The sequence below is a fragment of the Peromyscus leucopus genome, chromosome 6 (genome assembly GCF_004664715.2).
Source record: "Peromyscus leucopus breed LL Stock chromosome 6, UCI_PerLeu_2.1, whole genome shotgun sequence".
Taxonomy (NCBI): Eukaryota; Metazoa; Chordata; class Mammalia; order Rodentia; family Cricetidae; genus Peromyscus; species Peromyscus leucopus.
The window spans coordinates 52,626,650-52,637,386 of record NC_051068.1 but is presented as its reverse complement, the minus strand read 5'-3'; the positions used below and the strand labels follow the sequence as shown (position 1 = coordinate 52,637,386).

The following is a 10,737-nucleotide window of genomic DNA, read 5'->3' as shown; positions in this document are numbered from 1 at the left end:
GTGTTCATTGCTGCTTTAGTCACAATAGCTGGACAAGAGAAGCAGCCTAGATCTCAATCAATTGATAGATGGAAGAATCAAATTGTAGTACGTATTCATAGTGGGATTTTACTCAGTTGTAAAGAAAAATAATGGATGGGATTGTAAAAACATTATATTCAGTCGGTTAACCCAGGCCCAGACAAAAGCTCTAGCTCTCTCATATTTGATTCCTAGATTCAATCTTTAGTTTTGTGTTTTTAAATTATAATATCTCATCCGGTTGGTGGTGGTACACACCTTTAATCCCAGCACTTGGGAGTCAGAGGCAAGTGGATCTCTGAGTTCGAAGCCAGCCTGGTCTACAGAGCAAGATCCAGGACAGGCCCCAAAACTACATAGAGAAACCCTGTCTTGAAATTCCAAAAAAAATTTGTAAATTATAATATCTCTGGGAGCCAGGAAAAGTGGAAATAGAAAAGTTTAAGCAGGAAGAGAAGTGGAGAGGGCCTGATAGAGACAAGGAGGCTTAGGAGGGGGTTAATCAAAAATAAAAGGAATACGAAGCAATATGGAAACCTATTATCTTATAATCCAATAAAATATAATTAAAATAATTATAAGAGATCATACATGTCTGGGTAGTGCTGCTTCTAGCCATGAATTACTGAATACAAACCCCAATGGCAGATGTGTTCTTATGAGTATTGCCAGTCAGGGGTGACCCAGATGGCCTCACAACCTTATACCCTCTTGCTATTTCTCTTGGTTGATACAATCCTTGTCTTAATTTGGATTTCTGTTGCTGTGAAGAGATACTATGACCACTGAAACTCTTATAAAGGAAAACATTTAACTGTGGCTGGCTTATAGTTTAGAGATTTAGTTCATTATCACCATGGTGGAAAGCGTGGTGGCACACAGGTGGATATGGTACTGGAGAAGGATCCGAGAGTTCTATATCTGGATCGGCAGGCAGCAGGTAGAGAGGACAAAGACTGGGCCTTGTTTGAGCATCTGAAACCTTACAGTCCACCCCCAGTTACACACTTCTTTCAACAAAGCCACACCTACTCCAATAAGGGTATACCTCCTAATAGTGCCACTACCTATGAGCCTATGGGGAACATTTTCACTCAAACCAACACAGTCCTATTGCTGCAGACATGACACATCTTGGTTGCATGGTATAGATATATAAAGAAATGAAACTAAGTTGGAAGCTTCCTATCTGTTGGCTAGCTTTCAGAGTCCTGCAAAGTACTATGAAGGCTAGTGAAAAGATAAGTCAAGGACAGTCTTACTCAGCTCTGAATTCAGTAATTGACATTACCAACCTGCTCATAAAGATATACCCATCTGTGTAATAGTGATGTGAGTGTTACAGGGATAACCAACAACTTTCTGATCAAAAATGAGGCCAGCTTCTCTGGAGGCAACCCATGCCTGGTACTGTAAACCCAATAAAACACATGTTTTGGAATCTCATAGACTTTAGGGGGGAACTTAACATTCTTTAGGTAAATTGATGTAGTGCCAAACTACCTGATAAATACCTGTGTGTACCTGTAGATGAATGTTACTCTCAGTCAGTCTCTTTCCAGTGAACATCAGTGGATTCCAAAACTCACAGCTGCTCCACATGCTGAGAGTAAGTGACAAATAAGTGCTCAAACCTAAACAAGGTATTTGTGCCACCTCCCATAGGCTCAGAGAATGTGGTGGAAGAAAGCACAGGAAAAATGTAAGAGCTGGAAGATCATGCAAAGGGTTGTGTAAAGCCATCTTATGGACCAGACACAGCCCTTCACTGTAGTCATGAATGCATAACAACTGTGATTATCTTGATAAGGGGCTGCACACAACTGGCCCTGTCAACAGTTAGTCATGGAGAGAGACGAGTTCCCTGGCCCTATGTCTCCTGTCTCATTTATTAGCTACTGAGATTCAGGGAGAAAGGCAGTCATTGTGTTTAGTTTTGTGCCCACTGGTGAACCTGCCAAGTGCCAGGGGTAATATCAAACCCATAGACACACAAATACTCTTGGCTACTCACTTGACCAAAATACAAAAAGACTTGAATGTGGGTAGCAAAGGGGTTTGTAGGGAGTATTGGCCCGGAAATGAGGGAGATAATTAGGTTATACACAATGTATGAAACTGTCAAAAAGCAACTTAAAAAACATTTGATGTATGAATTATCTGTGTGTATTTTTTCTATGTACGCACATGATACCTTTATAGACATGTCTAAAATACAGAGCTTCATGGATCAAGTATTTGGTATCAAGTGAGTTCTGGACTTGCCAAAAGAACTAGACTCCTTGTCCTGTATTCTTGCAAACCTTTTGAAAGCAGTGAAATGTTATTCATGGGTGAGGGGGATTACCGAAGTTAAACAGCTAAAATTAATTTGTGGGCCTTCAATTTGCTAGCTTTTTAATTTGCTGTAAATTACTTAAATTCTTTGTGCCTTAATTTTCACACATAAATTGGGTTGTTATGAGGATTAGCTGAGTAGTACACGTAGGAATCGTTGATCCATAGTTGCAGTGTTGCAGTGAATCAGTAAAGTAAATCAGTCCAGGCTGAGGCCAAGAGAACTATCACACACACACACACACACACACATACACACACACACACACACACTCACACACACACACACACACACACACACACACACACACACACACACACACACCAGTTGAATTTCTTTGCATTTTCCTTCCCTAGGATCTTCCCATTCTCTTACACATCTTAGACTCTCTTCCTCCCTCTGGAGGTGGCCAGCAGCAGTACCAAGCCTAAGCATTCTGGTTGCTATGGGTACCGATGCAACGCGGTAACCAAGGGGACCAAGGCGGAAGCTCCAGGCAGCTCCAGGTGGCGGTGGCAGCAGCTGTTGCAACTAGGGTCGCCGGGTAAGTTGTAGTATTAAGGGGGGCACACAGTAAATGAAGGGTGAAAGGTCTTGGGAGTAGAGTCGGGCGATGAGCTGCGTCTGGGTGGTGCAGACCGTGGAGCAGCGGGTGAGAAAGGAGACCCTGCCGGGTTGGGAGAAGAGCATAGGTCGGACTAGGAGGTATTTGCTGGACCCTTGCCATATCAGACTCCTGGGGTTCCAGACACAGCTCTAGCTCAGGAGTTAATATGTTTCTAAATAAAAGACTTTGGCCAATGATGTCAGTGCAGACTAGAACCAAGCGTGAAGCTCAGAGAAAGCCCAGCCTCCATCAGTTACAGCATCCCCAATTCCTTTTTGTCCTTTGAAGTCATTGGTGCCCTGTGAAATGCGTAGTTACTGGGGAAACCACCTCACAGAATTTCTTTGCAGTTTTCTTTCTGGCTCAGCTGCTTCTATCTTGAAATCCACTCCTCTCAAGTAAATGCTGGCAGGGTAGGAGTGCCTGGCTCCAGAAATGTCTGAGGTAGTGGATGTCTTTTTCTTTTTCTCTTTGTTTTTGTTTTATTTTGAAACCAAAGTAGACATTAACAGAGACGTTAGCAAGTTATGTTAAAATATTTTGTGAAAGAGAAGCTGAATAGGATTAAAACTATAAATTCTGTACCTATGGTAATCTCACCTCTTTTCCTGATCCTCCTTAGAGGCTACACAGAAGCTGGCCCTGACGTCCATAACACTGCTAGGTGCCCTACAAAGGAATTTCCTGGAATTAGTTCCTCTCTTTCATTTTTTCAGGACACTTAATATTTCCCGAAGTTACTTTGTTTGCTTTCTTGTGTTTTTATTTCCTTCATCAGAACAAACATTCAGAGAGGTTTGGTGTAATGCCTACCTGTTCACCTTGTTCTTCTGTACTTCATACTACACATGGAGATATTTGATATAAATTTGTTGACTGCTAATCCATCTCTTGTAGCAGATGTGTAAAAACACAAACATTTGTTATGAGCAGAAGAACTAATGCTTTTTTTTTCCTGGATAAGATTGTTCAATAAATTAAAAGTAGTATAGAAATGTAATTTTTACAACTTAGTATGCTATTATCCACACCTTCAGATATACAGAAACTGTGATAATTGATGGAGATAAAAGATCAATGAAAGGATGCCTCCCAAATACCTGGGCTGCTCAGAAAACAGCACCTACTTACACAATTATGCAAAAAAAAAAATAGAGAAAAGTAAACAAGCTTCATACACAGTTTCCAAAGGAGAAGATTTTTTTTCTTTTGATGGAGGAAATAGAGAGTTGGTCTTCATATTGCTCAATGAATAGAATAATTGAAAAACAGAACAAGAAATTAGGAAACAGGTGACGGTTAATAGAAAATCTCAATCTTAAGTGTCAGGCAGAGTACTTGGGTCATATTTATTATGTATAGAGAACCCTTTACAATCTTTATTGCAGTGTGTGTGTGTGTGTGTGTGTGTGTGTGTGTGTGTGTGTGTGTTACATACAGGGGTCAGAGGATGAGTGCCGAGAAGGTTACCTCATTCCATATGGATTCCTAGACTTGGATTTAGACTTCTAGGCTAGTTGGCAAGAGCTTCTAACTGCCAAGCCATCTGGATGGTCCTAGAAAGCAAGAGAAGCAACTGGACACCAGAAAGGTATCCAAAGGTATTTTCGATATAAAATTTTAAAGTATATAATCTTCTATTGTGTGAAGGGTGGTGACTGGGAAAGAGGAAATAATATTAGCCAACGAAACCTTGGGTTTATTTAGATGATTATTAATTTGACTTAATGATGTTGAGTGTATAGAACTGTAATTAGAGTTGAAGTCTCAGGAGCAGCCAACAGGACTAGTAGTAGAACCAGCACTTCTGGTCCCTTCACCATCTTCCAAGCTCAATGATCTAATGCCTAAACCATCCATGGGAAACCAGAGCGACTGTGGGTTCTATGAGACCAAATATAGCTGATCACATACTAAAGGGCTTGGTAATTTAAAGATGTAATAATGTCTTTGTTGCTTATAGTCATCTAAAGTTTTTATGTGATATTGAATTAATAATTATAGATTCTTTCCCACTGTGATTTTAATAGATTTTTTAAAGGCAACTAGAGAAGAGCTTACGACTACAAGGTCCTCATTTTTTAAAAGGGTCTTTTGACTTTGAATCAGGTCTAACTTAAGAGTTAAGTATCTTAAATTCAGTATTTTTTTCTCATCATTTTTTAATTTGAAAGTGTCCTAAAAGTTTATTTTACTTGGATAACTAAATACAAACCTTCCCAGTTGTTTAAAAAGAAATTGGCATAGAGCATGAAATATTGGGCTATATGTGTATTGTTCAGTACCACTCAGCTGTGTCCTATCAGAGATTCTGAATGGATACAACTGTATCAAAGGCTTGAATTAATTTTTATTAAACATTTCTTTCGTGAATCTCGGATTTCCATGTACTGTATTACCTAATGACCTAAAAACGTTTAACTCTCCCCCAAAGAATCTAATGATTACAAACTTTAAAAATACATCCTAAAGTAAAAAAAAAAAAAAGAAAGAAAGAAAAAGAAAAAATCTTAATGGTTAGCTTTTAAATTTTAGGATACACACACACACACACACACACACACACACACACACACACACACACATATATATATATATATATATATATATATATATATATATATATCAGATTATCTGAGTCATTAGAAGAAACAACTTACCCACCAAACATTCTCAATTATGGCAGGGTATGTCCATTCATGATCTGCTGGCTATGTACAGCCAAGGATAGCTATGAGCATCATACCAAATTGTAAGCTTCCTTAAGCCATTATGAGTTTTTGAGTTTCTGTTGTATCTTAATAACACATTTCTTGACTGTTAACTTTTTGGATTATAATATCATTTATCAAGTTCAAAAGCCTGGATGATTCTGCTGAAGACAGATGTTTCTCAAAGTTCTCATTCTACCAACAGAACAGTGCTAAGTTCTCTGGAAACTCGGGGCACCTCCTAGCACCCTTTTTCCTAGCTTCATAGGTACATTCCTTTCTTCCATTCTGTGGCAACAGAGTGATTGGGTTTCTTTCCTAAAAACAGAACATGTGTAGAAACAATGTCAAACTGTAATAGTAAATGTGATATCATATTGAATGCATTCTTGTTAGTGAATATTGATCTAAATGACAGAAAATTATGTAAACAACCAAACCAGGTAAATAAAGTAGATGTGGGGTGGCTTACAGTCACCTGTAACTTCTGGTCTAAGATATCTGATGACCTCTTCAGGTTTTTGTAAGCACTTCACACATACATACATGCATACACATATAAAATAAATACACAAATAAAAAAACCTTAGAAAAAAAGAAGTTATTTTTATCCTGTAATTTTATTTTGTGCCTCAAGCTTTGTTTTGCTATTTATGATTCAGACACTGTTATAGCTTTATTGTCTTGAGAAAGATGACTAATCCTCCTTTGGCTTTACCCAAAGAAACAGAGAGACTAGCATGACTCACCATTATAATTTTTCATTTTTATGCATACAATAAATTGGCTTGTGTGCCTGACTTGATAAACATTTAATTGAAAAGAAGCCTCACTAACTGCATTCAGTGAAGTGAAGTGCCCTCTGAATAAGACTGCTTATTGGTTAAATCACATTATCATCAGAGCTGTAAATCTGAATCATCTCATTCTAATGAGATTTACAGACTTTTCTTTCATCCTTTGTATGGACAGAATTAATCCTTGTGTGGACGTTAAACTTCTTGCATATGCACATGCATAGAAAGCCTTACCACACAAAGATCCTAATGTGCAAAGGAAATTCGGACAAGAGACTATTTTGATTAACCTGAAACATTAACTCTGGGGATCCTCTTGTGTTCTCTTTTGGGTGGTAATTACAAAAGTTTAGATTTTTATGAAATTATCAAATGAAGAGAGGAGGTCAGCAGTTTGATTTCCTGATTAATATCAGAAGAGGACATGGACTTACTGTCTGGGAATATTTCTGAAACAACTGTTTTATTCCATTCCTACCCGTCTATTTCTGTCTCTGTCTCTGTCTCTCTCTCTGTGTCTCTGTCTCTGTCTCTGTCTGTCTCTGTCTGTCTCTGTCTCTCTGTCTCTGTCTCTCTGTCTCTGTCTCTCTCTCTCTCTCATGTGTGTGTGTGTGGTGTGTGTGTGTGTGTGTGTGTGTGTTATGAATGTGTAGATGCACTCACTCAGGTTGTTTATTTTTCTCATCATTTCCCACCCTATTTCTGAAGTAACATCTCATGATGTTACTTGTAGCTTAGGCAGCTGGCTAGTGATACTCCAGCATCCCCTTGTCTCAGATCTATCCTGAGCCACAGCATTGGCTTTACAGACACCTGCCCGTCTTTTCCATAGGTACTGAAGATCAGAAAGGAGGGGCTCATGCTTACTCAGAGAATACTTTATGGACTCAGTCATCCCCTAGTGCCCCCTAGAGATATTGAAAAGGTAGATTTGTAGCCTGTGTTTGATAGAAACAGACAAAGCTACTTTCTGCAGAGCTGTTTCTTACATGTGGGAGAGTAGTCAAGCATTCCATTTGGAAATGCTGCATTTCTCCCCCACCCCAAAGCAATGCAGGTATTTGTTTTTCATTCCTGAAATACTATGACAGTTACTTTAGCTTTGAGAGGTAATACTTGGTGTCTGAGTGTGAGTCAGATGCCTATCCTAGAAGCTTTCTTTGGTCAGAATGTCCCACAGTTCCACACTATTGTAATTCTTCTGTGGGTTTTCCCTGGGCAGAGTCTCTCTGGGGTAGACACCATGTTCATTTTGTTTTGGTCAGTGCAGTTTCAGTATATAGAGGCCATGAGGAATAGTTAGAATTCGTGTGATAAGGGCCATGAGGAACAGCTAGAACAGTTTTTGTTCATTGAAGTTATAAACATACCTTATGGCACACCAACTATATTGTATAACATGCAGCATTTTTGTGATTTTTATCTTTGTACTTAAACATTCAAATTATTTTCTTCTATTTAGCGACTGTTCTTTATATATTTGTTGTCTATTTGTATGTCTTCTCTTCAGAATGTCCATTCAGATCTTGCTCATTTTTAAATTAGATGTAATTATTAGCTTTTGAGTGGTTGGATTTCCTTGTATATCTTGCACACTGATCTCTAATCAGCTAGTCTGCAAATACTCTCTTTCACTATTTATTTATTTATATTAATTAAATTTACTCATTTATTTTGTGTCCTGACTGCATTTCCCCTCCCTCCTCTCCACTCCTCTCTACCCTATCCCCCCAGCCACTCCTCCTCTGTTTCTGCTCAGAAGCTGGCAGGCCTCCTGTAGGTATCAACAAAGCATGGCATATCAAGTTGAGGTAGGACTTAGCTCCTCCCTTGTATTAAGACTGGGCAAGGCAAACCTGCTAAGACTCCTAGCAATAATGGATAGGTAGCCTGAACTGGCCATCTCCTCTAATCAGATTAGTGACTACTCCAATTGTCATCAGAGAGCTTTGATTCAGTGACTGATGGAAACAGATGCAGAGATCCACAGCTAAGCACTGAGCCCAGCTCAGAAAATCCTGTTGAAGAGGAGGAGGAAGGATTGTGTGAGCTGAGGGGGGAGTGGTCCAGGTCATCACAAGGGAACCCATAGAAACCACTAACCTGGGCCCATAGAAGCTCACAGACTCTGCAGCATTATTTAAAGTGAGATAGAATCAAATAGACATATGGGGTTTTTGGATACGTGACTGACTCTGTAGACAGTTTTAAGAGAAGCTTTCTAAAGTCATTGTGTTGAGTGGTCATGCTATTGACATTCCAAAATCACTGTAATGAGTGGTCATACTATTGAGATTTGTCAGCAGAGGAAGAAGCTGACAAATTGATTTGATTATGTAGATTTCCAAGTGGGGATAGAAATTTATGTAATGGTGCTGTCCTTAATTTTCAGAGCAAACTTTCCAGATTTATCTTCCGTGTTTCTATCAAATATTTTCACCAGTTCTTCCTTACTGAAGATTAAATTCTCCATGCTTGAACTAGGCATCAGATACTACTGACTGGGCTGGGCTTGACTTTCAGTGTTAACATCGGTTGTCTCACACAACTAGATCCTTGGTTTTGATTTCTGACACTGATAAAACAAAAGTCAGTCCCCTCATAAGCTTCAGCCTCCCTCTGTACCCAGGCTTCTATTCTCTCCATATGCTCTGCTCATCATCCAAACTGAACTTGTTATTAGTCCCATTCAAGAGCTTATTTTCTTTCCTTATAGTACGGAATCGTTACTCAACTGATGTTCTGATCTACAAGCCCTTCTGCTTCAACACTCCACTTAAATGCTAGTTAGCCTGAATTCTTTCCTGCATCATTTCTATAAGTTTTATGACCCTTATTATTTCTCCTTCATTATATGGCTTTTATACGCAAGTTTATATACTCTCTTTTTATTTTAAGCCATTTGAGCTCAGAAACAAATATCCTTAGGCCTTGACTCTTCTTACCTCTCAGTCCAATGCCATGAATATTTCAGAGTCTTAGTATATATTTACTGGGGTCCTGGACATATAGCATTAAATTGTTTGGACATTTAGAACATTAAAAACTTTGATGTTTTTAAAAAGAGGTCTTGAGAGTTAGGGTTTTATTCGATTTTAATTTTAATTTTTTTGAGATAGGACCTGATAGTACTATCTGGCCTTAAACTCACTGTACAGTTGTTGATGACCTTAAACTTCTGATTTTCTTGCTTCTACCTCCTAAGTGTGTGCACAACCACATCTGTTAAATGTCGTGTTTGGGCTCAAATCCAGAGTTTTGTGTGTGATAGGCAAGCACTTCTTCTATGAGATAGATTGTTAGTCTTGAATATTAACAATTTCTATTGATATGAAATATAGTAGTGGTACATATAAATTTGTAGTTCAGCATTACAAAGTAAGTTATTTTAAAACCCTGAGTATTTGAGATACTCAAAAAGCAGTGTGCACTGAATTATTTGCTTTTCTGGTTAGGTCAGAGTTAATAAACCTATCTTTTTATTTATTTTTCATTGGAGAATTGTTTTTGAAATATTCTAATTTCCAGACTTAGTGGGTATCATTAAAGTTTCTTATATATATAAAAACATCAGAATACCTTTAGGTAATTATTACACACCTTAATTTTTGTGATACATAATAATATATGTAAAAAAGGTATTTGAGCTGTGGCTCAAGGAGTTTTACTTTTCAGTATATTAAGCATGTTTATTATTTTAAAATAGAACTAAATATCTGATAAATAGTTATGCATTGTGAAAAACGGTTATGCATTTCAACAAATGCATATTTAAGTGGTTGGTTATTGTGAAAACATCATAGAAAACTAATATAGTGTGGGGGTCCTCTTTCCCTCCGGGCCTGTTAGCCACCAGGCCAAGAGGGGAAAGAGGCAGATGGGTCAAGAGAAAGCTTTCGTGGCCCATAAACACTAATGAAGACAGCCCTCTCAGAGACAGATTTCGGTGAATTAGCTCCATTTTATTCCAGAGTAAAAGGAACATATAGGATTGGGGAGCGTAGGGACAAACCCTAGTGTGCATTAAGTGGCAGGCTCCTATCTTAAGGCTTAGTATGTGGCAGTAGGATCCTCTATCAGAGCCCCTAGCACGAGTCTTCTTGGCAGGGATCTGTGCCAAAGGTCAAGCTAAAGATGAATCAGGCATCTGGTTTTAGAGACATCTTTTAGATAAGGTCAGTCCTCCAGGCCCAGGGACATTCTCCAGAAAAGGGCAGGTAGAGAGCCAGAAGCTTTGCTGAAGGGAGGGAGTTCCATGTTGAG

General features: G+C 38.6%; 1 protein-coding gene across 6 annotated transcripts in view; it reads left to right on the top strand.

Annotated features, from left to right (window-relative positions):
* The first annotated feature begins 2,822 nt into the window (after nt 1-2,822).
* Zbbx (zinc finger B-box domain containing) overlaps nt 2,823-10,737 on the top strand; it is a 101,449-nt gene continuing 93,534 nt past the window's right edge. For all 6 annotated transcript variants that reach the window (XM_028867194.2, XM_037206666.1, XM_037206665.1 and 3 more), the window contains exon 1: nt 2,823-2,903. The gene's annotated coding sequence lies outside the window, so the exon portion shown is untranslated. The remainder of the gene's footprint in view (nt 2,904-10,737) is intronic.